The sequence below is a fragment of the Periophthalmus magnuspinnatus genome, chromosome 16, assembly GCF_009829125.3.
Source record: "Periophthalmus magnuspinnatus isolate fPerMag1 chromosome 16, fPerMag1.2.pri, whole genome shotgun sequence".
Taxonomy (NCBI): Eukaryota; Metazoa; Chordata; class Actinopteri; order Gobiiformes; family Gobiidae; genus Periophthalmus; species Periophthalmus magnuspinnatus.
This window is the reverse complement of record NC_047141.1, coordinates 1,586,362-1,613,366: the sequence shown is the minus strand read 5'-3', so window position 1 is coordinate 1,613,366 and position 27,005 is coordinate 1,586,362.

Here is a 27,005-nt window from a genome sequence, read left to right as displayed (position 1 = left end):
CCAGGCCTCAACCAGGTCTACACTAGTTCTAAACCAGGACTAAATCAGGACTAAACCAGGTCTAAACCAGGTCTAAACCAGGTCTAAACCAGGTCTAAACCAGGTCTAAACCAGGACTAAACCAGGTAGATGGGCAGATGAAGCTTCATGAAGCATTGAAGCCTTTCATCCAATTGGTTCACTTCAGTGCAAAACTTCTTGAAGCTTCATTTGCTCTAGTAGGACATCTACTGGATGCAAAAATATCAGTTTGCATGAATTTGAAGTGTATGGCATTTTGCAGAAAGTCTGAATAAAACTGTCAACAAAATAAAGAAGTATGCAAAACACGTATACCGTAGTGATGGCAGTATACTCTGTATACTCAGTATACTGTGTGTGTGTATATATATATATATTATATGTGTGTATGTGTGTGTAAAACACCCCCTCACAGGGCACAGATGAGGCAGGCGTACACAAGAATGCCACTGCTAACTTATATAAATACACACATATACATGGGCTCTGGATCCACATTTTTCTGTCTCTCCCAGTATTGAAGGGGGGTCCTCCAGGCTTGCAGTATTTAGCTTCATCATGTAGCGTTGGACCTCAATATTTGCATCTGCTATCACGTTTTGTGTTTGTGTCTGACACTGTTATCCGTGACACCACAGGTACCTGCGCTACAGGTGTTACTCACGGCAAAATCCGAAACCACTTACTGAATCAGTCACATGGTGCAGCCGGGCAGCGAGGCTTCGGACGTCATCATTTTGAGCTCCTCCCCTAAATGAAGCAAGCCTCGATACACGCATCGTGGAAATATCCTCACCCCTACTCGGCACACGCTCCGAAGCCTCGATACGGAATGTCACATCACTAGCTTTTTGTTCTTCAGCAGATCCCACTCCCTGGACCTGCTCAGCTCCTCTGCCTCCGACCCAGCTCTCTACGACCACTACAAACCTCACACCTTCCAACCCAGGTCACCTCGACCGGGATGAGCTACATCATCTCTGACCCCGCTGCCCACAACCTACTGAAAGACTACTGAAAACAACCCCGCTCTCAACTGTCTGATCCATCTACCTTCATTTGCATTATATTCTCTGTAAATAAACTCTGTTAAACTTTTGACTCATTCTAAATCTTTGGTCCCCCTATTAGTCGTTACAACAAAACCAGGTCTAAACTAGGTCTAAATCAAATTTAAAAATGGACACATTTTTTCTTTGTTAAAAGTTTCCATCCATGTGACGTGAGCAGTTCCACAGCAAACCCCAGAGCTCCTATAGGATGAGGGGGTGGAGTCTGGGTGTTTTTTAAAATGGCTGCCCTGAGACCCTGGACCAGCAGCAGGTCCGGACCAAACTGACCGAAGTGAGTTTGAGTCTCAAAGAAGGGGAGTCTGTCCTGTTCCATTATGTGTCATTACTCATCCAAAGCTTTATGAGGTTTCAGAGCGGCTCTTTGCTCCCTGCAGACCCGACCTGAACCCAGAGAATCCATTCAGATGAGTTTGTGAACCCTGCTGTACTTCAGGGGACGCGTTTGGAACTACAGCAAACAAAAAGAAATAAAAGCAGACATTTTGTGTCAGAGCTTCTTGCAGATGTCTGAGCGTTGACGACTACACTAAAGAGGAACACGCACTACACTAAGAAGGTATATTCACCCTCCCCTCTCCCTCCCCCACTCCCTGTCCCCCTCCTTCTTCCCTTTCCCTCCCTTCCTCCCCCTTTCCCTCTCTCTTCCCCTATCTCCTTCCCTCTCTCTTTCTCTCTCCCTCTGCCCCCTCTCCCCCCCTCTTCGCCCCTCTCTCTCTATTCCTCCCCCTCTTTCTCCCCCTCTCCCCCTCTCCCCCTCTCCCTCCTCATCTCTCCCCCTCTTCCTCCCCCTCTCCCTCAGATAACACCTCCTCCTCTATAATGATCCTGTACCAAATTAAAAAGTCTTTATTTCCGCCAGAGCCAAAAGCCTCAGACAGATTCAAGCCACGGCTCCAGATTCAGAGCAAAGTCACCTCTGATCGGGCCGCCCCGGTGAGTGTCCACTTCAGGAGAAATATAAAGTTTTTAATTTCGTTTCGTTTATATCAAGACTCAAGGTCGATGTCAAAAGTTCTGAGGAAGAGTTTGGAGCCTGAATTCTGACAGTAAAAAACATTCTTCAATTACACCTGAACCCGGGGCATAACCTGCAAATAGAACCAGAGACTGTGTGTAGAGATGGACAGAGCTAACCTGCTATTAGAGCTAACCTGCTAGCCGCCGCGTTTCAAACAGGAAGTGATCATGGGAGCACTTCCGGGTCCATCGACTCCAATTCACTTTACATTGAAAAACTGTGGCCCCTCTCTCTGTAACTGCTCTACCCTGTCCCCTTCTTTCTTCCCCTCTCTCCCCCTCTCCCTCTCCTCTTTGCTACTTAAGTAAAAGTAAAAGATACTGGAGCAAAATACCTGTTTAAAATTGTGCTACAGAGTAAAAAGTAAAAGTCTTTCACACAGATTTTGAGTCTTATATTAACGCAGATGACATCACCATATTCTACAGGCCAATCATATTTAACACATTTACACATTCGTTCATGATATTGATTTTTTTTTTTTTTTTTCCCTTTGTTACCTAATGCTAGCATAGTATCTTTGTTACCTAACAATAGCATAGTATCTTTGTTACCTAACACTGAGTCTGAACCTGTCCCATTTAAACCTCTGTTGTCATTACTATATTTTACAGTTCATTGGGTCAAGCATTTCTCTTTCCTCCCATCCTGAAATGTTCCAGAGTATAGCATTAAACTTCTATTTTTGTTTTTATTACTAAAAACAAAGAGCAGATCATTACAATACAAGATAAAAATCATTCATTCACATTACAGACTGTTTACAATATGGAAAAGCTGTTTTGCGTATCATTATAACATTAGCTTGTGGCAGAATAACAATACATCTGTTTAAATCACTTCTACTAAATGTTTTGGGCAATAGTGGCTCAGATGGTAGAGCGTTTGCCCACTGATCTAAAGGTTGGTGATCCCCGCTCTCGACATAAACATCATTGATTAAGCGGTCAGATCCACTGACCCACAAGTTGGTGGTGCGATTCCAGCTCCCAGAGATGAATGCTGTCATTGTGTCCTTGGGCAAGACACTGTAACCTCACCCCCAGTGTCTGTGAATGTGTGTGTGAATGGGTGAGTGGTTCCTTGATGTAAAGCACTTTGAGCCTCGAAGGTGGAAAAGTGCTGTATAAAAATATGACCGTTCACCATTTTGTTATATAACACTAGATCTGAACCCGTCCCATTCAAATCTCTATTGTCGTTACTATATTTTACAGTTCATTGGGTCAAGCGCACATTTCCATTCTCTTCCTCCTCTTCCTCCTCTCTCTCCTCTGCTCTAGGGCTCTGCTCACTGCCCTGACACCTCCACATGTAAACCCCCCATCACTCGTTGAAAGGGGTCACATTTGAATATATTCGCGATCACTCGAAGCCCCTCGGACGCTCGGAAAGGAGCTGAGAGCGTTAATGGCTTTCAAAATCTCACCACAGGAACCATGAGAGAAAATTCTACATAAAAACTGGTGCTAAATGTTTAGCGTTTCAACATTTCAGATTCTACAGGAGTCAAGGGCGAATAGTGACCTTCAAAATGCACCCTCATTTTAGAACACAGAGTGTATAAAGAAGTGGACTAAGTGAGTGTGACGTCATCCACAGTGTCCAGCTCCTGTGAAATGAAGCTCATCAAGGCTAGCAGTTATAGCGGCCAATTTGGAGCTGAGTCCCATATTTGGAATTCTGTACGTGAGTATCATAGCAACCAAAGAGCCAATCTTGAGCGAGGCTGTTGAAGGTAATGCCCCTTCCCTTAACAACGCTGCTCATCCAAGCCCCATTCTGGTCAGATAACTGCCATATATCTATCTGAGGGGAGGGGCTAATTGTCTCCAGTTTCATCTAAAAGTGCCCTATTCATCCTTTAATGACCCTGCTATTGTTCTCTTTGTTTGCTTTGGATCTGAGGATGGAGTCATAGATGAGGGATAGATGATCCTAACAAAAATATCTTCTTTAATTCTCCTCTCAAACCATTTCTTTTCTCTGGCTCAGATCTGTACCTCACTATCTTCAGAGGAGTGGTCAGTGTCTTTTAGATGTAGATGGACAGCAGACTGTGGTCCTGAGCTGCTCTTGTGCCTTGTTGGTTCATTCTCTTATGGAGTGTCTGTTCAGTTTCTCCAGTGTCACTAAACTCTGCACTACACTGAATGGAGTAGACACATTACTTTGTTTATGGCTCAGGGTTTTGTCCTTTGGGTGCAATTAGCTCCTCCCTTTAGACAGATATAAGGCAGTGTCCACCTGTAATCTGACCAGAACTGAAGAAGTGGCTTGGATAAGCAGCGAAACATCTTCACTCCCACAACAATTTGTCCAGTTGACAGATTTAAACCTTGTCTTTTGCTACAGCAGGATCATATAAAGTGGGTTAATACGAACATTTTACAACTAAAATGACGAGTCTGCCCAAGTTAGCTACGTCCATTTATGTGCAGTCTATGTACCAGGTGCCTAAAATAACGCCACTTAATGGAAGCAAATTATATGTGCTTCAATTTGAAACTCAAATGTTCCCACAGTCAGTTTGGTCTGGACCAAGGCCGGTCCTAGCTTTCAGGGGGCCCTAAGCTGAATTTGTCTCTGGGGCCCTCGACAGTGGATGCTTCCTGTCTCAGCTATTGGTGATTTACATTTGAACATTATGACTCTGCTCTCATCACCTTGACCAACTGTATTTGTATTTATGTCACCAACATCAGCCTGAAAACATCCAGAATGTCACTATGACTATAACCACAAGAAGAGTAGACAAACTTATAAGGGGACTCAAGATTTTTTTTATTCTAGAAATGTTTTCATGTTTTCTTTGTTTCTGATTAATTTTAATATGTTCCAGTTGGCGACAGTGGGATTAAATGTACATTATGTAAGGTCCTTGCACCTGTGTAAACACAGAGCTGCCCTCACCTCTGCCCGACTCAAAAACAAATGTAGCAGCAGCAGATATTTTACTACTATAGATATGAAACAAATGTTAGAGGGACATTTAAGCTGCTGCAAACACACAAGCCCTGTGCCCAATAAAACCTGATATATTATTTTCAATTTAAATGTATGAGCTCTTGGGAGCCCTCTGCTGGCTTCGGGACCCTAAGCAGCTGCTTAGTCTGCTTATAGGCTGGGTCGGCCCTGGTCTGGACCAAGGCTTGCAATGATGTCTTGGAACATGGGTGACGTAGGCTTGTGGGTGGGGCTTTTTACATAAATCTTACAGCTAACCATATGGAGGGTTTGAATAAGCCCCGGGAGAGATCGCTAAATTACTCAAATGTGCCTAAATGACATCTGAAACCACTTCAGACATGTTTGTGATGAGGAACAAAGTTATAACATCGGAGAACACTCCAAAAAGTTGATTTAGCAGCATACTCTCTCTTTAAAGTTGCACTATGCGACTTCTGTGGTGAGGGTCCGCCACCTGCTTGTCTCCGTGGAGATGGTACTGGTCTGCCTGGAATATTCCACGTTATTAAAGTTACATATTCACTTACAGGTGTTTTCATCACTAAAAATACATCCCCTGTCATTTTTAAAGGTACACTATGTCTCTATGGACACAATTGCTTTACCTGGAATATTCCACAGTAGGGCATTAGACATATCTATCTTGCTTTTAACTAGTTACAGGTGTAAAAAATATGTTGGAAAAACTCACATATGCTTGCCTCTCCACAGAACTGACCCACAACCTCTCCTTGCTTTTTATTTATACTTCATTACAATGTTTTTATTAATATTTTAGTAACATTTGCAGTTTTGCATATTGCTTACTTTTTGTAATTTTGGCTTCAAGTGCACATATAAGAAAACACAAAACATAAACTTGTCTATATTGCAAAAGAAGAAAAAATCAAATGTAATAAACAGTGATATTCTCGAGAGCTTGTCGTCGGAAACTCAGGACAGACACAGCCTCATTTCAGTGGATTTGAATGAGCCTCTGAATCAATGCCGACCTTTCGCGGCTGTATCCTGCTGCTGCGGCGATGGAGGGGCCATGCTGTCAGGCCCTAGTTTGCATTTTTCTGATGATATTAGTCTCATCTCCAGAGTCTGGGGAGGATTTCTGCTCCTCCACATCGATAAACAAGGACTGATCGGCTTCTAAAAAGACAGAAAAGCATAAGACTAATGAGAAAATGTTAGAAGTCCATTTGAACTTATGTAAATAATGTAACTGTAACTGTAGAGCTCAGGATTGTGACGTCACATCTCAAAGAATCAGACCTATTTTACAAACTGGACTTTTCAGATCTTTCACCGTGTTCTAGACCTGGGGTCTCAGACTCGCGGCCTGTGAGCCAGTTACGGCCCCCAGGACAATAGTTTGTGAAAGTTTAATGTTAGTGCGGCCCGTGAGTTTGATATGTATAGCACTTTACAGTGTTGTGTGCAGAGCTGAACACACCTACCAATCACGGTGGGGTATATGGCTCTCGGGGATTGGACATCGGCCCAAGCTTGATACAAGCAGAGAAACATTTCTCAAGTGAAAGTTACAGCAGTGTTGCCATGGAGTGTTTTGTTCCGTGCGTGGCTGACTGCCTCGTTTCTATTGGGCACATGCGGACATTCATTGAGCACGCTGCATTCGCAGCACTTCAAAAAAAAGTTTTTTTTATTTTTTTATTTGATGTCGAGCAGGATATTATACATATTTATATGTGTGTGTATGTATGTATATATATATATATATATATATATATATATATATATATATATATATATATATATATATATATATATATATATATATATATATATATATATATATATATATATATATATATATATATATATATATATATATATATATATATACACACACATCAATGGCACTTTGTAAATATGAGGTCTCTCTCTCTTTGACAAAATAAATCTAAGTGATGTGTATGCTGCAGGATAAAAGAAAAGTAAGGAACTCAATGCAGCCTAATGTAGGCCGTGTGTCGAAGGGCAGTTACGTAACTTCCGGCAAGACAAGGGCTGTCCCATTTCAAAACACCCGACGAATGTGCCTGACAAATGTGCCCTGCGTTTCCACGGACGCTGGAAACCGAAGCATGCATCCATGCACACTTCACGCACTGCTATATCCCATCATGCACTACGCCAAAAAAGAGAAGAAAATGTTGTTCGCTGCACAATATATGTTGAAATGTTCGCACTGATTTAACTCACAACAACGCGACATGAAAATAAAGATCTGTACAGTGTGTGAGTTTGAGGATTGAAAAGGAGGGGAGTTACATTGAATAAAGGAATGTGCAGTTATTCCTAGAGAAAAAGAAGACATTATTATCATTAGAAATTATTACTGCAATAATAAGAATAATGCAAGAATGTTTGTTTCTGATGTGTCAAAGAGGACTAAGAGACTGAAACATAAAGTCAGAAGGTTTAATGAGTTCCACAGGTAAAGTGAACAATGAAGCAACGGACTCTCCAGAAAGGATAGAAGAGAGTAGTGAGATGAGCATGTGACAGCTTTTATGTGTGTGTGTGTGTGTGTGTGTGTGTGTGTGTGTGTGTGTGTGGGTGTGTGTGTGTGTGTGAGGGGGGGTGTCTGTGTGTGTATCTGTGGGGAGGGTCCTTCTTCTAATCCGCATGGCATCTTCATAAGGCTCACACTGGTCTGCACAACATCTTCATGACTTCCGGTACATTCCATAGGTCTGCGCCCCCTGGTGGACACGTGTCATTTACCTTAGCGTTAGTAAATCAAAATATCAGTTTGATGTAGTGCTGCAAAGCTAGAAAATACCTTACAATAATAAGATGAAATGAACTGGCACAGCATAGAAGGTAAACAGCGCCCTCTACTGGTATGAAAGTGGTTTAGCCACAGATCAAATTAAACCTGGCCCAAATACAGAATCAATCAGAACTGCAATATCCCACTTTATGTACAACTGCTGTTCTCTGGTTTATAGACTATGAATGTTAAAATTATATTGTTACCTTTTTTTACATTTTCACAAGGTATATTTTGTTAGGTTATGTAGAAGCTACAATTGGGAAAAAATCACCTCGAATGTTACATTTGCCTATTGATATTCAGTCTAAAAAGAAATAAATGACTATGACAATGACACCTCGACTTTTCTTCTATTAAGTAATAAATAATTAAAAATAACGTATGTAAGGTACGTAATGTACGTAATGTACATATCGTACGCGGAGAGACAGCGGTGGAAGCACAATCCGTGGTCTAGGCCTGTCCCATTTCGGCAAGATGGTGGCTACACTGAGGACTACCCATTCTCGGCCAGGTGCTTCAAACGATACTTAGGGGAGTACTTTGAAGGGTACCTTTGAATGGTGCATGTGGCGAATTGGGACACGGCCAAGTCTGCAGTCACATAGCAATACCTGTACATCGGCAATAACAGTCCCCTTTAACCCGGACCAATTACAGGTTTGCACCATTATTTGTGGGTCATTGTTTTTTATGCTGCTAGGGGTCTAGCAGCAAGGAGTAGGCAAGAGAAGCCATGTTCAGAAGAATAGTTCATGTTCTTCAATGTTCCATTCATGTTCAGAAGAAGGTTAAAGGTTAAAGAACTGTTAATACAGATATTTGAATCTGAATACTGTACAGCAGATATAGACGAGTGAAGAAACCACATAGACTAGAGAAATATTATATTATTATTATTATTATTATTATTATTATTATTATTATTATTATTATTATTATTATTATTATTATTATTACTTTAATGTATTTATTTTTTTCATATTATTTTGTGTTAAAAAAAATAAAGAGGTTTGAGAAGATTGGAATTTTTTTAAGTTAAGTTGTTGTGGAAAACCTGATGCGGCCCAGCCTCATCCAGACTCTGCCTCCAGCGGCCCCCAGGTAAATTGAGTTTGAGACCCCTAGTGCATATGGTGTTTTGATAACATTATTTACTATTCCTAGTAATTTGGGGGTAACTTTTGTACAAAGTAGGTAAATTTACAGCTTTGTGGTTGAAAATGCATAAAACTGAGTGTGTGCTGCCCCCAGTGGCCTCTGCCATTTCAAGTACCATGTGACATCACGCAAGACTGTCCTGATACAAACACCTGGCTGCAGGGGGCGGAGTTTGAAGTGTGGATACCTGTTAGACCAATCACACTGTTCCTTATACCTCAAGAACCCGCCCCTCCTCCTCTCCCCTCACTTTCCCCTTTAGTCCTCCAAACCCCACCCCTCCTCCCCCCTCACACTCTCCCCTTTATTCCTCCAGACCCCGCACAGTTTAGCAGCTCTAGCCTATTTGAAATGTGCTTGTGGAGGTTATTTGTTTAGTTTTTCTCTAACATATCTCTGTGAGAGTTTTGCACTACTACCACAAACATGGCGGATCTCCATAGTAACAGATGTTTTTTGCCATTCCTTCCTGGACTCTGTTTTGCAGTTTATACAAGTTTTGGCCCTTGTTAGCAGTATGGTTGCTAGGTAACAGTTATGGAATTACCTGTGTCACATCTGCCTCCTATGTCCCACCAGGAGAATGATTAGAAACACACACAATGCACGCATCAGCAAACACTGACTTTTATTTTGTTTTTGTTTTTAAATGGTCTGAAAAAATACAAAAGTGATTTAAAGAGAGCGTTCATTGTCCTGTTTAGGAGTTTGATTTTAAACAAAAAGGCAAGAGCGGCTAATTGAAAACTGTTGGTTAATGGTAGCTAGCGTGTGACTGTAATGCTACTTGAGAGAGACTTATTGTCACACTCTTATACAGCGCTTTCCATTATTCACACACACATTCACACACCAGTGTACACAGACACTAGGGTCGAGGTGGAGTGAGTGTCTTGCCCAAGGACAAACGGCAGTATTCATCTTTGGAACCTGAACCTCTGGGACAGTGAGATTCAAACCACCAACCTTCAGATCAGTGGGCAAACACTCAGCTCATCATCTCACCTGTTGTAGTTCAGCTCTTTATGGTCAGATTTTGTTGAAACAAAGCTCAGAGAGAAGCTCTGATTTGAGTAACAGAGCTTCAGACAGAGCAGTGCCTCCTGCTAGCATCACACTGATACAGAATGTTGATGACCTGAGCTGCAGAGGATCAGTACATTCTTGTTCAGATTGTGTTTGGAGCATGCTCAGATTCCACTGTGACTTTGCTCTGGCCTTGTGCTGTTTACCTTCTGTCTCCTGCTCTGGGCCTCGTTCATTTCTACTGCACTCCCCCGATGGAAAGGGGGAGGAGGAGGACGAGAGGGAGGAGGAAGAGGGGAGGGAGAAAGGGAGGGGAGGAAAGAGGGGGAAGAGGAGGCCGAGAGGGAGAAAGGGAGGGGAGGAGAGAGGGAGTAAGAGGGAGGGGAGGAGACAGGGAGTGAGGGATAGGGAGGGAGAGGGAGAGGGGGGAAGAAAGAGAGAGAAAGAGGGAGGGGAAGAGATAAGAGGAGGAGGAGAGGAGAAGAGAGGGAGAGAAAGGGAGGAGGTGGAGAGGGAGAGAGAGAGAGAGTGAGAGGGAGGGAGAGAGGGGGGAGGAGTGTACTGGGCCTTGTTAATTTCTACTGCACTCCCCCGTCCGGAGTGAACTGAGAGAGGGGGAGGAGGAGGAGGAGAGGACGAGAAGAAAGAGGTAGAGAGAGGGAGGGGAGAGGGAGAGAGGGAGAGGGAGGGGGGGGGTTGTAATGGGCCTTGTTCATTTCTACTGAACTCCCCCATCTGGAGAGGAGGAGGAGGAGGAGGAGGAGGAGAGGAGAGAGGGAGTGAGAGGAGAAGGGGAGAAGAGAAGGAAAAAATAGGAGGAGGGGAGAAGAGAAGGAAAAAATAGGAGGAGGGGAGAAGACATGGAGAATAGGAAAGAAGGAGAAGGAGAAGAGCTGGAGAGGGGGAGAAGAGGAGGGTCCAAGGACAAGATTGTGGTTGTTCTGTCTGGAGCTGAGAAGAACAAAATAATGAAAGAAGACAAGAGGGAAATGAGCAAGACACAGCCACATGTGTTGAGTACAGAGCAGGTACTAGTACTGCAGTAAAAGTACTGTCACTATGGTACTACTGCAGTTATACTTACAGTGTTAGTCCAATCGCTGTGTTTGTGTCTACAAAGACATGTGTCATACATCTGAATAACTCTCTGTTCTCTCTTGTCTCTTCTTTCTTTTCCCTCTCCTTTCTCTCCTCCCTCTTCTGTCTCTCCTCTCTCTTCTGTCTCTTCTCTCTCTTCTTTCTTTTCTCTCACTTCTGTCTCTTCTGTCTGTGCTCTCTTCTCTGTCTTTTCTCTCTTCTCTTTCTTTATGCTTGTCTTTTCTCTCTTCCCTCTCTTCTGTCTTTTCTCTCTCTTTAGTCTTTTCTCTCTCTTCTGTCGCTCCTCTCTCTTCTGCCTCTTCTGTCTCTTCTCTCTCCTCTGTCTCTTCTCTCTTTCCCCTCTCTTCTTCCATCTATTCTCTCTCTTCTCACTTTTCTATCTCTTCTCTCTCCTCTGTCTCTGCTGTCTCTTCTCTCTTGCCTCTCTTCTCTCTCCTGTCTCTTATGTCTCTTCTCTCTCTTCTGTCTCTTCTTTCTTTTCTCTTTCTCTCCTCTCTCCTTCCTCTTCTCTCCCCTCTCTTATCTCTCTTCTCTCTCTTCTTTCTTTTGTCTCACTTCTGTCTCTTCTATCTGTTCTCTCTCCTCTTTCTTTTCTCTCTTCTCTCTCCTTTTTCTTCTGTCTCTTCCGTCTCTTCTCTCTTCTGTCTCTTCTCTCACTTCTGTCTGTTCTCTCTCTTCCCTCTCTTCTGCCTCCTCGGTCTCTTCTCTGTCTTCCGTCTCTTCTCTCTCTTCTGTCTCTTCTCTCTCTCCTGTTCTTCTGTCTCTTCCCTCTCTTCTGTCTCCTCGGTCTCTTCTCTGTCTTGTGTCTCTTCTCTCTCTTCCCTTCTCTGTCTTCTCACTTTTCTGTCTCTTCTATCTCTTCTCTTTCTTCTCTCTTTTCTGTCTCTTCTCTCTCTTCTGTCTCTCCTGTCTCTTCTCTCTTGTCTCTTCCGTTTCTTCTCTCTCTTCTGTCTCTTCGCTCTCTTCTATCTGTTCTCTCTCCTGTCTCTTCTCCCTCTTCTCCCTCTTGTCTTCTCTTCTGTTTCCTTTTGTCTGAGGAGCCAATGGGGCGACGTTACCATCTGTGGGACTATGACTGAACGTCTCTAAGTCAGAATCCCCCCTAAACGTGATGATACCTTGGCGCTGTGGATCTTAGAGTGGTCAAGGATAACCGGCCAGCAGGAGTCGGTGAGCAGAGCCGTTCGTCACAGGGCTAGGGCGCGGCTAACACAGGCCGCCAGGTTCAAATTGCACCTCCAGGAGAGCTTCTTCCTGATCCCGGGGGAGGCTGGGTACTTGGATTCTGTGTCCTATCAAGTCTTGTTGGCTTGTGGGACTCCTGACTCATGTTTACTGTGTGGCCGGAGAGTTGCTAACCTCGACTGGGGATGGACGGTGGAAGGAATACTTTGACGATCTCTTCAATCCCACTGTCATGTCTTTCGAGGAGGAAGCAGAGACTGGGGACCTGGAGGCGGACTTGTCCATCACCCTGGCTGAAGTCACTGAGTTGGTTGGCAAGCTCCTTGGCAGCGAGGCTCCGGGGGTGGACAAGATCCATCCCAAGTACCTCAAGTCTATGGATGTTGTGAGGATGTTTTGGCTGACACATCTCTGCAACATCGCGTGGCGGTTGGGGACAGTTACTCTGGACTGGCAGACTGTGGTGATAGTCCCTCTGCTTAAGAAGGGGAACCAGAGGGTGTTTTCCAATTACAGGGGAATCACACTCCTCAGCCTTCCTGGTAAGGTCTATTCCAGGGTACTGGAGAGGAGAATCTGACCGATACTCGAACCTCGAATTCAGGAGGAGCAGTGTGGTTTTCATCCCGGTCGTGGAACACTGGACCAGCTCTATACTCATTTCAGGGGAGTTTGCCCAACCAGTCCACATGTGTTTTGTGGATCTGGAGAAGGCGTTCAACCGTGTCCCTCGTGGTGTCCTTTGGGGGGTGCTCTGGGAGTATGGGGTCCGGGGCTCTTTGCTAAGGGCTGTCCGGTCCCTGTATGACCGGAGCAGGAGCTGTGTTCGCATTGCCGGCAGTAAGTCAGACCTGTTCCCGGTGCATGTTGGACTCTGTCAGGGCTGCCCTTTGTCACTGGTTTTGTTCATTATATCTTGGACAGAATTTCTAGACACAGTCAGGGGCCGGAGGGGGTCTGGTTTGGGAACCATAGGATCTCATCTCTGCTGTTTGCACATGAGGTCATCCTGATGGCTTCATCTAGTCAAGACCTGCAGCAGGCACTGGGGTAGTTTGCCATCGAGTGTGATGCAGCATGAGGATCAGCTCCTCCAAATCCGAGGCCATGATTCTCGATCAGAAATAGGTGGTTTGCCCTCTCCCGGTGTGTGGCGAGTCTCTGCCTCAAGTGGAGGAGTTCAAGTATCTCAAAGTCTTGTTCACGAGTGAGGGAAGGATGGAGCATGAGATTGACAGGCGTCGGTGCAGCATCTGCAGTGACGTGGTCTCTGTATCAGTCTGTTTTGTTAAAGAAGGAGCTGAATCGATAGGCAAAGCTCTCGATTTTCCTGTCAACGTTCTGCACCAACAAATTTCAGAAACGCTTTGGACTTAAGTGTTTCGCTGAACGGAGAGGCGCCTCTGTGGATACCGCTGGAGCAGTGGCACAAGAACAACACATTTAAAGAGATGATCAAGGAAGAGAGATATAATATACAAAGGTTTGAACTTTGAGAGTGTTTAAACGAGAGAGAAATGTGAGATAATGTTAAAGTGTGTGATTTACAGCCTTAAAACATATATAATAATTGTAAAAAATAAAGCTGACTACTTTGTGGGTTTTGCCTATTGCACGTTATTTTTAGAACGTGACCCCCGTGATAAACCAGGGACCACTGTATACAGAATTTTATATTTTAAGTTGCCATGTTAAAATTTTCAAACCAAAACAAAAATCTAGCTGTGCGTCCTTTTCATTTAGTCACATTTGTTCTTTATCTGTGACATAACTCATCATAATTGCCTCGGTCTCTGGTTAACAGTGGATCTGATTCCTCATCTCTGCCTCTCTCTCAAAACCACATTGAAAAACACTGAACAAAGCATCGCTCGGGGCTGTCTTCATAAGCACATCCCGGCTTCGGCTCCACCTGAGCGGCTCTTCAAATCCCAACTGGAGCGTTCGTTTTGCTGCTCTCCCAGCGTCGGGATAATCAAACGTCAGCTGTCACTCACTCCAGTATCAGTTTCAACACATTATTTTGGCGGAGCTCGTTCTCGTTCTCATTCTCCGTCGGTGACAACAAATTTTCCGAGTCTGAATGATAGAATATATTTTAGATTAATTTCGTTTCATGCATCACTTGTCACAGCCGGCTCCCTCTGCATAAACAAAACTGCTCTGCCAATTAGATGAGACTGGCATCTTTCCCAAAGCCAACATGGCACCGAATACGCCTCCCGAGCATCACACACATAAATATTTGGGTTTTTCCATGTTTCAATAGAGTCTGCCTCATGTTTTTGGGCTAAATATGAAGCATTGTGTTTGTGATGCTTCAGGAGGCAGAACTGATTCAGTTTGTTGTGTTTTTTAGGCGAGGATTTGAATTTCCAAAGGCGTACGGCAGTTTGGGCAATTTTTGAGTAAATTATGAAACATCAAAGTTACAGCCAAACGAAAGACGTATTAACTGTTTGTTCACGTTTATTTTTGAGTTTTTTTTAAGTTGGATCCAGGGGCGATTCTTGACTTTATGTCTCACGTTTAGGGCACTAAAGTATTAGTATTAGTATTAGTATTAAAAGTACTAAAAGTACTCAAGTATTAAAGGTACTAAAGGTACTAAAGTATTAAAAGTACTCAAGTACTAAAGGTACTAAAGTACTAAAAGTACTAAAGGTACTAAAAGTACTAAAGTACTAAAAGTACTAAAGGTACTAAAGGTACTAAAGGTACTAAAGTACTAAAAGTACTAAACGTACTCAAGTACTAAAGGTACTAAAGTACTCAAGTACTAAAGGTATTAAAGGTATTAAAGGTACTAAAGTACTAAAAGTAGTCAAGTACTAAAGGTACTAAAAGTACTCAAGTACTAAAGGTATTAAAGATACTAAAGGTACTAAAGTACTAAAAGTACTCAAGTGCTAAAGGTAATAAAGTACAAAAGGTACTCAAGTACTAAAGATACTAAAGGTACTAAAGTACTAACGGTACTCAGGTACTAAAGTACTAAAGGTACTAAAAGTACTCAAGTACTAAAGGTACTCAAGTACTAAAAGGTACTCAAGTACTAAAGGTACTATAAACTGTATTAATACTACTGCTGTATTGAACTATATTCTAAACTAAAAATAAACTATTCTTTCCCTCTCTTCTCTCTCACTCTCTCTTCTCTCTTTTTCCGTTCTCTCTCTTCTTTCTTTCTCACTTTTTCTCTCCTCTGGCCCTCTTCTCTCTCTCTCTCTCTCTCTCTCTCTCTCTCTCTGTGTGTGTATCTGCAATGAGGCACAGAGTCACTCCCATCTTTATGAGTAACCACAGCTTCTCTCTCCTGCACTTCCTCTCTCCTCCTCTGTCCCTCTTCTCTCTCTCTCTTCTTTTTCCTTCTCTGTCACTTTTATCTCTCTCCCTTTCTCTCCTTCTTTGTCCCTCTTCTCTCTCTCTGTCAGACTCTCTCTTCCTCTCTCCTTCTCTGTCCCTCTTCTCTCTCTCTCTTCTTTTTCCTTCTCTGTCACTTTTATCTCTCTCTCTCTTTCTCTTCTTCTCTGTCCCTCTTCTCTCTCTCTGTCACACTCTCTTTTCCTCTCTCTTTCTCTGTCCTTCTTCTCCCTCTCTTTTTCCTTCTCTGTCCCTCTTTTCTCTCCTTCTCTGTGTGTCTTCTCTCTTCCTCTCTTTCTCTTCTCTCTCTTTCTCTGTCCCTCTTTTCTCTCTTCTCTCTGTCTCTCCTCTCTCTCCCTCCCCCCTCTCTCTCTCTGTCTCTCTCTCTTGTCTCTCCTTCTCTGTCCCTCTTCTCTCTCTTCTTTCTTCTCTCTCTGTCCCCCTTATCTCTCTCTCTTTCTCATCTTCTCTGTCCCTATTCTCTCTCCCTCCTCTCTCTCTCTCTGCCTCTCTCCTTCTCTGTCCCTCTTTTCTCTCTTTTCTCTCTTTCCTTCTCTCTCCCATCACGATCACATTTCATTTATAAAACATTTATTCTTACTATGACTGGGCTTGCCTCTTCGCAGATGTGACCTGTAATTTGTCTAAACAATTATGGGTGATTAGTGCTTTAGACAAAATGTTCCACAGTGTGACATTTCATTCATTGTGTGTTTGGTTACAAGGGTGCATGCTTGCCTTTCCACAGATCCGACATGTAATCAGTAAGAAACAGATCAAACCGTGCTGTTGTGGTGAGGCAGGGGGGATTTGAACTTCTCCAGTGACAGAAACACATTTTTAACCCTCTGCTGCCTGTTTATTTTTTCTTTTCTCTCTTGTTTGCATGTTCTGCCTGTGTGCTTCCTCAATCCTAAACATGCACAACAGGTCAACTCCTCCAGATAAAAGAAAGTCAAATAAAGATATGAACATAACAACATGTAACTTATAACAACAATAACAGATCAGGCGCCTTCTTTCACTTCTCTCTCTCTCTCTCGCCCTCTTCGCTGTGTCTCTCTCTCCCTCTCTTTCTCTCTCTCCTTCTCTTTCCCTGTTTTCTCTCTCTCTCTCTCTGTCTCTCTTTCTCTCTCTCCTTCTCTTTCCCTCTTCTCTCTCTGTTTCTCTCTTTCTCTCTCTCGCTCTCTTTCTCTTTCCTTCTTCTCTCTCCCTCTCTTTCTCTCTCCTTCTCTTTCCCTCTTTTCTCTCTGTCTCTCTCTGTCTCTCTTTCTCTCTCTCACTCTCCTTCTCTTTCCCTCTTCTCTCTCTCTCTGTTTCTGTCTCCATCTCCCTCTCTCTCTCTCTTTCCCTCTCTCCTCTGTCTTTCTCTCTTTTCACTGCAGATGCCTGAAGACGTCTGAAGTTACCTGGATCCAGAACACACTCTCCTCCAGTTCTTTATGAAGATGTGAGTCTGGTCATCGGTGAATCTCCCAGAGTTCAGATGGGTGTGATTGACAGGTGGATGAGCCAATCAGGGACATGCATAGTCGAACTGATCAAAACAAATATGGCTGCTTACAAGGAACAAAGCAAAAGAAAAAAAAAAATCCTTCCAGACAGGACCGCAAAACTGATTGTTTGTGGTCCTGTCTGGAAGCTTGATTATCAACAAAAAGGCCGTGAATAGTGGAGGCACTGTTGGCTAATGCTAGCTAGCTCGTGGCTGTGATGTTACATGAGGGGGACGTGTTTGGCAGTGTGGATCAGCTCCCCTGTTGTGGTTTCTATTAAATTGGTTCTTTCTGGTCAGATTGTGTTAAAACAGCTCAGGTTGGAGTGTGGCTTTGGTGGCAGAGTTTCAGACAGAGCAGTGCCTTAAGTTAGCTTCACACTCCCGGGGAGTGTTGATGGCATCAGCTGCAAAGTATCAAGACATGTACTTTTTTAAATTTTATTCGGGTTTTTTTGTATTATTCATTGATTATGTTTGTTTTCTGTATATTATTATTATTATTATTATTATTATTATTATTATTATTATTATTATTATTATTATTATTATTATTATTATTATTATTACATTTTATTTTATTATTATTATTTTTCTAAGCTTACTATTTTCTAGTACAGCGGTGTTCAGAGGTTTTGTAATATTTTTATGAAAACCTATACATCATATAAAATGAAATAAAAGATGAGTGACCAATGAGCTCCTTGCTTCACATGTGACACTGAAATAAACTGATCTGATTGGACGATCACGTTTGGTTCTGGCTCATATCTCTGTATAAAAATATAAAAAACACACAGAGATAAACCAGGGAAACCTCTGAAGTACCTGATGTTCTGACCCAGTTTCTTCTTTTGAGATCTGCTAAACTCAAATTCTTACCATTTTTTCTGCGTCTCACAAATCAACTCTGAGAATAAACGTTCCCTTGCTCCCAGTCTCTCAGCCGATGATGACGACGCTGCTGCAAACTTTTTTTTTTTACTCACAATTTACCCCAAACGCAATTGTGAGTGAAAGAGAGATATATGAGCCAGAAACGTGATCATCCACGTGTGTATTATCTTTTATTTTATTTGATGTATAGGTTTTCATAAATAATACTACAAAACCTCTAAACACCATAGAGAAAAAGGTAATCTTAAAAAATTTAAATAATTAAATAAAATGTAATAATAATAATAATAATAATAATAATAATAATAATACATAGATAATTATAAAATACAGAAAACAAACATAATCAATAAATAATACAAATAAATTAATAAAATACAGGTACATGTCTTGATATTTTGCAGCTGATGCCATCAACACTTCCCGGGAATGTGAAGCTAACTGAAGGCACTGCTCTGTCTGAAACTCTGCCACCAAATCCACACTCCAACCTGAGCTGTTTTAACACAATCTGACCAGAAAGAACCAATTTGCATCTGGAGTCATTGCGAGACAGAATCGTTCCCTTTGACTGAAAATATGTCTTATTTTTGTAACTTTTTCCTTCCATTCGTCACAATGAATCCGATTCTCCCGAGAGTTAATTTGTGTTGGATTTTGCCATTTTCATACAATTTGGGCCATTCTTAAGACCCCTCCTCCGCGTGTCGCTAACCACACTTCCTGCTGGGTCCTTCTCACTTTTCCATTATATCCCAATCCCATTGGCCGACGTTCCACGGCGCCTGAAGCGCTCGGCTAACGGAACAAAAACCCATTTGACAAGAACGGCGCACGTAACCCCGCGATTATGCCTTCACCATTATGGAAACGAGGGCTTTCGGTTTTCAGCGTTTCAAATTTGCTTCACAGATGTGAGTGGAAAAATGTGCTAAACTACAGCCGTCGTATATGCTTGATTTAAGTGGTTGCGTTTGAATTGTTATATTGATTTGGATACAGAAACAGCTGAATGTGAGTAAACAGAGACTAAACCCTGAGCTAAACTGGGACTAGACCAGTACTAGAACCGGACCAAAGCAGGTCTACATCTGGACTAAACCAGGATCAAACCAGGACCAGCAAATTCACTCTGAGAATCTCATTGATAATGTGTTTGTGAATACACATGTTTGCTATTCATGAGCTTAAATCACATGTTTTGTTCCATTTTTATAGGCGCCATTTTGAGGACATATGAGGATTATACTGTTGTGACATGCCTATTCTTTAGCTGACAGACTTTGTGTGGTATTTCGACAAGCAATTTTGATTTCATTTGAGTTTTGACTAAAATTACCATCTGGATCCATGCTGGATCAGTCTGCTGTTGTGTCCTTGGGCAAGTCACTTTATGCATCCTGTATGTGCAAATGTTAGCTTTATCAGACAGACGTAGCACAGGGGTGTCCAAACTATGTCCCGGGGGCCAAATGCGGCTCTCAGACCTTCAGTTGAACTGGCCCAATTGATCATAATCAGTACTTTTTATGGCATATTTGAGTAATCCTACCAGTATAACCTAAATAACACACACACACACACACATATATATATATATTTGTGTGTGTGTGTGTGTGTGTGTGTGTGGGGGGGGGGGTGTGTGTGTGTGTGTATATATATATGTATGTGTATATATACATACACATACATACATCCTGTCAAATTTTAGAAGCCATTGTGGCCCGTGTGTCAAAAAGATTGCCCACCCCTGACGTACCATCATAGAGTGACAGGTGGGACCACAGACTGTAAAGAAGTGGACTAAGTGAGTGTGACGTCACCCACAGTGTTCCGCTCCAGATGAAGCTCATTGAGGCCAGAGCAGTTATAGCGGTGAATTTGGAGCAGAGTTCCATAGTTGGAATTACAACCAAGAGTATCATAGCAACCAAAGAGCCAATCTGGAGCAAGGCTGTTGAATGCAACACTATGAAGGTACAATTGTCCCAAAAAGTTTGAACGCATAAATGTTGATTTGTACACTAGCAAAATAATTTTATTATTTTTTAAACTTACAAATTTAATTTTATGCTTACAAATATCGTTTTGCGCTTACAAATGTCATTTTATGATTACAACTTTGTAATTTTACATGTACAAAAATAAAAAAATTACACTCTCACAAGTTTGGGACGTTTGTTGCGTGGAGCTTGTCTCAAAGAGCAGCAGCTGAAGATAGCAGGGGGGGTAGAGGCACCGGGGCAACGGCTAAACTGGTTTATATACAGCAAAGGAGCTAATCCAAATTCAGACAGTACATCACCTTTATGTCATATTATGATGTGTATTATTCACCTTTTAATAAGTTATATATCAAGGTCAGTGTCGCTACAAAAGTGTAAATTTTTTCAGAAAACGACATGTTAGCATTAGCTAGTGCCTTATACTAGTGGACTTTTCCTCGGCTTTTTACACAGAACAGAGCAGGCTGCACATTGAGCATTGAGTTTAACAATGTGAAGACATGAAATACGTCTGAGTTAACTTCAGCATTTAGCATCTGGACACACAACAATGTGAAGACATTTCTAATGAAACGAAATTTCTAAGTGTAAAAAAAAAATAAAAAAATAAAAAAAAAAAAATATATATATATATAGTCTGACAGCAGCAGTTACAGAGAGAGGGGACACAGTTTTTACACAGAAAGTGAATTGGAGCCAGAGTCGATGGAAGCATGCCCACTCTCAAAGGGCCAGATGTAATGTAAAATAAATGTAACTACTTTTTTAACTTGTTCATAAACATTTATATTTGTTACTTATTCAATTACAAATGCATATTTATTTCCATAGATGTAAAAAAAAACCAAAAAAACAATACTGCTGTATAACTTGCTATCTTCTGATGAACTACATTTTAAGGCAGTCATACCTTTTAATTTACCTTGTTGTGGGCCACATAAAATGACATGGCGAGTCACATTTGGCCCATGAGCCTTGAGTTTGACACATGTGATTCATATAAACGGTCTATGGGAGTGACTTAACAATAAGCCTCAGTTCTGTAGAAGGCTTTTAAACTGTTCTGTTGCTGAATGAAACATCAAGTCCAGCTCTGACTCCAAAGCACCTTGTTTATCTGATTTCTGATGTTGTTGTGTTGCCAGGTCGATATCCATGTGCTTTTACAAGTGTTGAACTAAATATGATAGATTTGTTGATGATGTGAAGCCGGCGTAGACTTCATAATCCTCTTGGCGGCTCCTCCGGCTGCGGCGTCTCCTCTGTGTCCCTGAATTAAACATGGCGGCCGGTATCACGGTGGAGTGCTACACAGGCCCGGTCGATGAGGGCTTTTAATCCCTGTTCCCGCTCCCATCTGCTCCAAACGATAATGAGACCAGCGTCCTTCAAATTATTCACAAAATGTTTTTACTAATTATTTGAGAAATGCTCAAATTTCCAAGATTAAATTTTTGGTTTTGAAATTTTAAGATTGTTTTAGGCTTTTGTGAACGAGCTTAGACATAATAGACGACCAGGCCAAAGTTTGGACATTCCCCCCTCTCATTTTGTTTTTGTTTTGTTTTTGTTTTTTATTTTTACTATTTTCTACATTTATTTTATATGAAGTAAGACGTATGGGATTATGAAGTAAAGAAAAAAGTACAAATGATTCAAATCCTCAAAGCCATCGCCATGTGTTTTATCAAAAAAATATTTATGAGAGCTGTTTAAGTAAATGGACAAGGTACAGAAAGGAGTGTTGAAAAGAGAAAGAGAGAAGTGATGGAGAGAGAGAGACGGGTGATGAGGAGAGAGGTGATGAGGGGAGATGAAGAGAGAGAGATGATGAAGAGAGAGAGAAAAGGGAGTGACGAAAAGAGAGAGACAAGAGTGATGGAAAGAGAGAGAGAAAGTACAGGGGGAGAGGAGAGGTGATGACAAGAGAGAGGAGAGTGACAAAAAGAGAGAGAGAAGGGTGACTAGGAGAGGGAGAGAGAGGTGGTGAAGAGAGAGGGAAAGAGAGAGAAGATAAAGAGAGAAGAAAGTGGCGAAAAGTGAGAGAAAAAGTACAGGAGGAGAGGAGAGGTGATGAAGAGAGAGAAGTGATAAGAGAAAGAGAGGAGCGTGATGAAAAGGGAGAGGTGATGTAGAGAGAGAGAAAGAGAGAGGATGAAGAAAGAGAGGGAGAGAGAGGTGATGAAGAGAGAGAGGTGATGAAGAGAGAAAGAGAGAAGAGTGAAAAAAAGAGAGAGGGATGTGATGAAGAGAGACGAGAGTGATGAAAAGAGAGAGAGAAGGATGATGGAAAGAGAGAGAGAAAGTACAAGGGAAGAGGAGAGGTGATGAAAAGAGAGAGGAGAGTGACAAAAAGAGAGAGAGAAGGATGACTAGGAGAGGGAGAGAGAGAGGTGGTGAAGAGAGAGGGAAAGAGAGAGAAGATAAAGAGAGAAGAAAGTGGCAGAAAGCGAGAGAAAAAGTACAGGGGGAGAGGAGAGGTGAAGAAGAGAGAGAAGTGATGAAAGAAAGAGATGAGAGTGACGGAAAGGGAGAGGTGATGCAGAGAGAGAGAAAGAGAGAGAGGATGAAGAAAGAGAGGGAGAGAGAGGTGATGAAGAGAAAGAGGTGATGAAGAGAGAAAGAGAGAAGAGTGAAAAAAAGAGAGAGGGATATGATGAAGAGAGACGAGAGTGATGAAAAGAGAGAGAGAAGGATGATGGAAAGAGAGAGAGAAAGTACAGGAGAAGAGGAGAGGTGATGAAAAGAGAGAGGAGAGTGACAAAAAGAGAGAGAGAAGGATGACTAGGAGAGGGAGAGAGAGAGGTGGTGAAGAGAGAGGGAAAGAGAGAGAGAAGATAAAGAGAGAAGAAAGTGGCGAAAAGCAAGAGAAAAAGTACAGGGGGAGAGGAGAGGTGATGAAGAGAGAGAAGTGATGAGAGAAAGAGGGGAGAGTGATGAAAAGGGAGAGGTGATGTAGAGAGAGAGAAATAGAGAGAGGATAAAGAAAGAGAGGGAGAGAGAGGTGATGAAGAGAGAAAGAAAGAAGAGTGACAAAAAGAGAGAGGGGGAAGTGATGAAGAGAGAGAGAGGTGATGAAGAGGGAGAGAGAGAGGAGAGTGATGAAAAGAGAGAAAGAAAGTACAGGGTAGAGGAGTGGGATGAAGAGAGAGAGAAAGAGACAGGTGATGAAGAGAGAGAGGGGGAGGCGATGCGGGGAGGTAGAGAGGGAGAGAGAGAGAAAGAGCGGGGTGATGAAGGGAGAAACAGAGGAGAGTGGCAAAATATTGAGAAAGTAGAGGGGGAGGAGAGAGGTCAGACAGCAGCCAGGGACCCCCTGCCCTTCCAGCCTCATTATCAGTCCTGTGTGTGTCTGAGGTCTGAGCTCAGTGTTCACCTTAATCCTAATGAGAAGAACCAGAACCAGCAACAAGCCCGAAGGAACGATAGAACAGAACCAACATAACAATAAACCGAAAGAATGACAGAACAGAACCAACACAACAATGAGCCCGAAGGAACGATAGAACAGAACCAACACAACAATACACCAAAAGAATGACAGTAATGTAATTTGATGCTGCCATACTGTGGAACATTCCAGTTAAAGCCATAACATCTCCATGGAGACGAGTGTTTGGTGAATCCTTGAGTGTATCAGCTACTTTTTGCAAGCTTATTTTCAGCTCTCATGTTTTTTCCCAGTTGAGATTTTGGGATTTAGGTTCAATCCAAAACTCTCTTTTATACGATGACCTTAAAATCCTGTTTCTCTATTTTCCGAAGCAGAAGTGGGATTTTTGAGTTGTGTTAATGATGCTGTTTATAAATAATGCATCTGTTTCTTCACCTGAGGTTCTGAACATGGCAACAATCATCCTGTTATTTTTATTTTATTTACGAAGATCAGACCAGCCTCAACTGTTCTGTCTGGAGTTGATTTCATTAGACTACTTTAATTAAGATAAGTAACACTGGGAAAACATGCATTCTTACTGTGAGCAGGGTCACCTGACTTGGCCTGATGTGTCTTTTGCATGTTTCCATGGCGATAAATTTGTTTATAGTCATACTGAACAGAGGACATCAAGTACAAGTACAAGGAAATTCTGAGTACTACAGTTACAGAAATATTACTGTAGAACATGTCCATGGAGACGAGGAGGTTATGAATTTAATCTGTTTACTTTGGATCAAGCAAATAAAAAAACCCAGGATCATGTAGAGCGAGTAAATACGAACATTTTAAGACCAAAATGACGAGTCTGACAGCAGCAGTTACAGAGAGAAGGGACACAGTTTATCAATAGAAAGTGAACTGGAGCCAGAAGCGCGCCCATGCTCACTTGCGCGCCCATGCTCAAACTCCTGTTTGGAAAGCTAGCAAGTTTGCTATGTCCGTTTATAGATACTATACTGTGCTCCTGCCCCCAGTCTGGGATTTTGACATTATCACATTCTGAAAACCACCACTCTATTCATGCGTATAAGAACAAGACTGTCGCCATGACGATTAGCAATTCAAAACAAAACATCCTCTCTTTTGAATGGAGAAAATTCCTCAAAGCAGAAAAACGAGAATTGAAAACGTGCTTTGAAAGACAATAGGAGCTGGTAGATGGAGGACGGAGGGGGGGTCACTCACTCATGTAATTCAGCCCAAAACAGTGTGTGTCTGTGGGCCTTTCCTCTCTGATTCAGCCCTAATGAGGCATCCGCGTGCTGGAGGAGCCGGCTCTCTGCAATCAGCTGCAAAAAAGAGCTTTTTCACAACCTGTAATTTTGACGTAATTGTCGTGTCCAGGGGCGGAGGTGTTGGTGCTAACGGGGTGCTAGCTAACGCTGCGCCAGAGACCTGCTCTCATTGATTTCTACCTTTTGTAATGTGTTGAACCGACCTGTTACACATCTGCTAATAATGGTTTTTGTAATAGGAGACAATGGAGGAGGTGTTGAAAGTGAAACAAAACAGCTCACAGGCCCAAACATGAGCCCAAAAACAAGCCCAACACGAGCCAAACATGAGCTCAAACACGAGCCCAACACAAGCTCAAACACGAGCCCCCAACACGAGCTCAAACACGAGCCCAATACGAGCCCAACATGAGCCCAACATTAGCCCAAACACGAGCCCAACATGAGCCCAACATGAGCCCAAACACAAGCCCAACATGAGCCCAACATGAGCCCAAAATGAGCCCAACATGAGCCCAAAATGAGCCCAACATGAGCTCAAACACGAGCCCAACACGAGCTCAAACACGAGCCCAATACGAGCCCAACACGAGCCCAACATGAGCCCAAACACAAGCCCAACATGAGCCCAAACATGAGGCCCAACATGAGTCCAACACATGCCCAATAGGAACCCAAGATGAGTTCAAACATGAGCCCAACATGAGGCCAACATGAGCCCAAACACAAGCCCAAACACGAGCCCAAACACAAGCCCAAACTCAAGGCCGAACACGAGCCCAAACACGTGCCCAAACACAAGGCCGAACACGAGCCTAAACACGAGCCTAAACATGAAGCCGAACATGAGCCGAAACAGGAGGCCAAACACGAGTCCAACACAAGCCCAACAGGACCCTAAGACGAGCCCAAACATGAGGCCAACATGAGGCCAATATAAGGCCACCATGAGCCCAAACACGAGGCCCAACATGAGCCCAAACAGGAGCCCAAACAAGAGGCCAAACAGGAGCCCAAGACGAGCCCAAACATGAGTCCAACATGAGGCCAACATGAGCCTAATCACGAGCCCAACACGAGCCCAAATACAGGCTCAAACACAAGGCCAAACAGAAGCCCAACACGAACCCAAAACGAGCCCAAACACGAGTCTAAATACGAGCCCAAACACAAACTCAACACAAGCCCAAAACAAGCCCAAACAGTAGCCCAAACAGGAGCCAAGATGAGCTAAACACGAGTCCAAAAACAAACCCAAACACGAGCTCAAACAGAGCTGTTTTCTCAATCTAGAATTTTGAGTGAATACTGATTTTGTTTTATCTCAATGCTGTTATTACATCATTAGGTTATCAATCAGAATTTACAGTTATTAAAGGAGCACTATGGACATTTTCTTGTGGGGCTTTGTGCCAGCCTGCCTCTATGGAGATGTTTTTCTTTTGCTGAGAATGTTCCACAGTTCAATATTAAATGTATATTTAAACATACAACCTTAGATTTATTCAATTAGAAGAGATTCTGTAGCTCAGAAATACCATTTCCACAGACCTGTCCTGTAACTTGTCCTAGTATGGCCTAGTACTAAAGTAAAGTTACTTCAGCACAGCACTTTACTACTCTAGTGTTAGGCCAGTGGGGCATTTAGAGTTATTTAAAGGTCAAATACTTCAAAATAACACATTGAAAAATATGTTTTGGACTTGTTAACTATAATCTACATTGGGGACAGACTAAATCCTGGCATGTGCTGTGCAGAGGGGACAGGGACAGGCTAAATCCTGATGTGTGCTGTACAGAGGCGACAGGGACAGGCTAATTTCTGGTGTTTACTGTAGAAATGTGAGTCCAAACACTGGATTTGAGCAGCTCCTCTGTGTCATGGGCTGCTGTTGTCCTGTGCCTGGATAAAGGTGATTACAGGACTCTGAGTGTGATTCTGGTCAGCTGTGGCTCTGTGTGTGACTGTGGTCAGCTGTGGCTCTGTGTGTGACTGTGGTCAGCTGTGGCTCTGTATGTGTGACTGTGGTCAGCTGTGGCTCTGTATGTGTGACTGTGGTCAGCTGTGGCTCTGTGTGAGTGTGGTCAGCTGTGGCTCTGTGTGAGTGTGGTCAGCTGTGGCTCTGTGTGGCTCTGTATGACTGTGGTCAGCTGTGGCTCTGTGTGTGACTGTGGTCAGCTGTGGCTCTGTATGACTGTGGTCAGCTGTGGCTCTGTGTGTGAC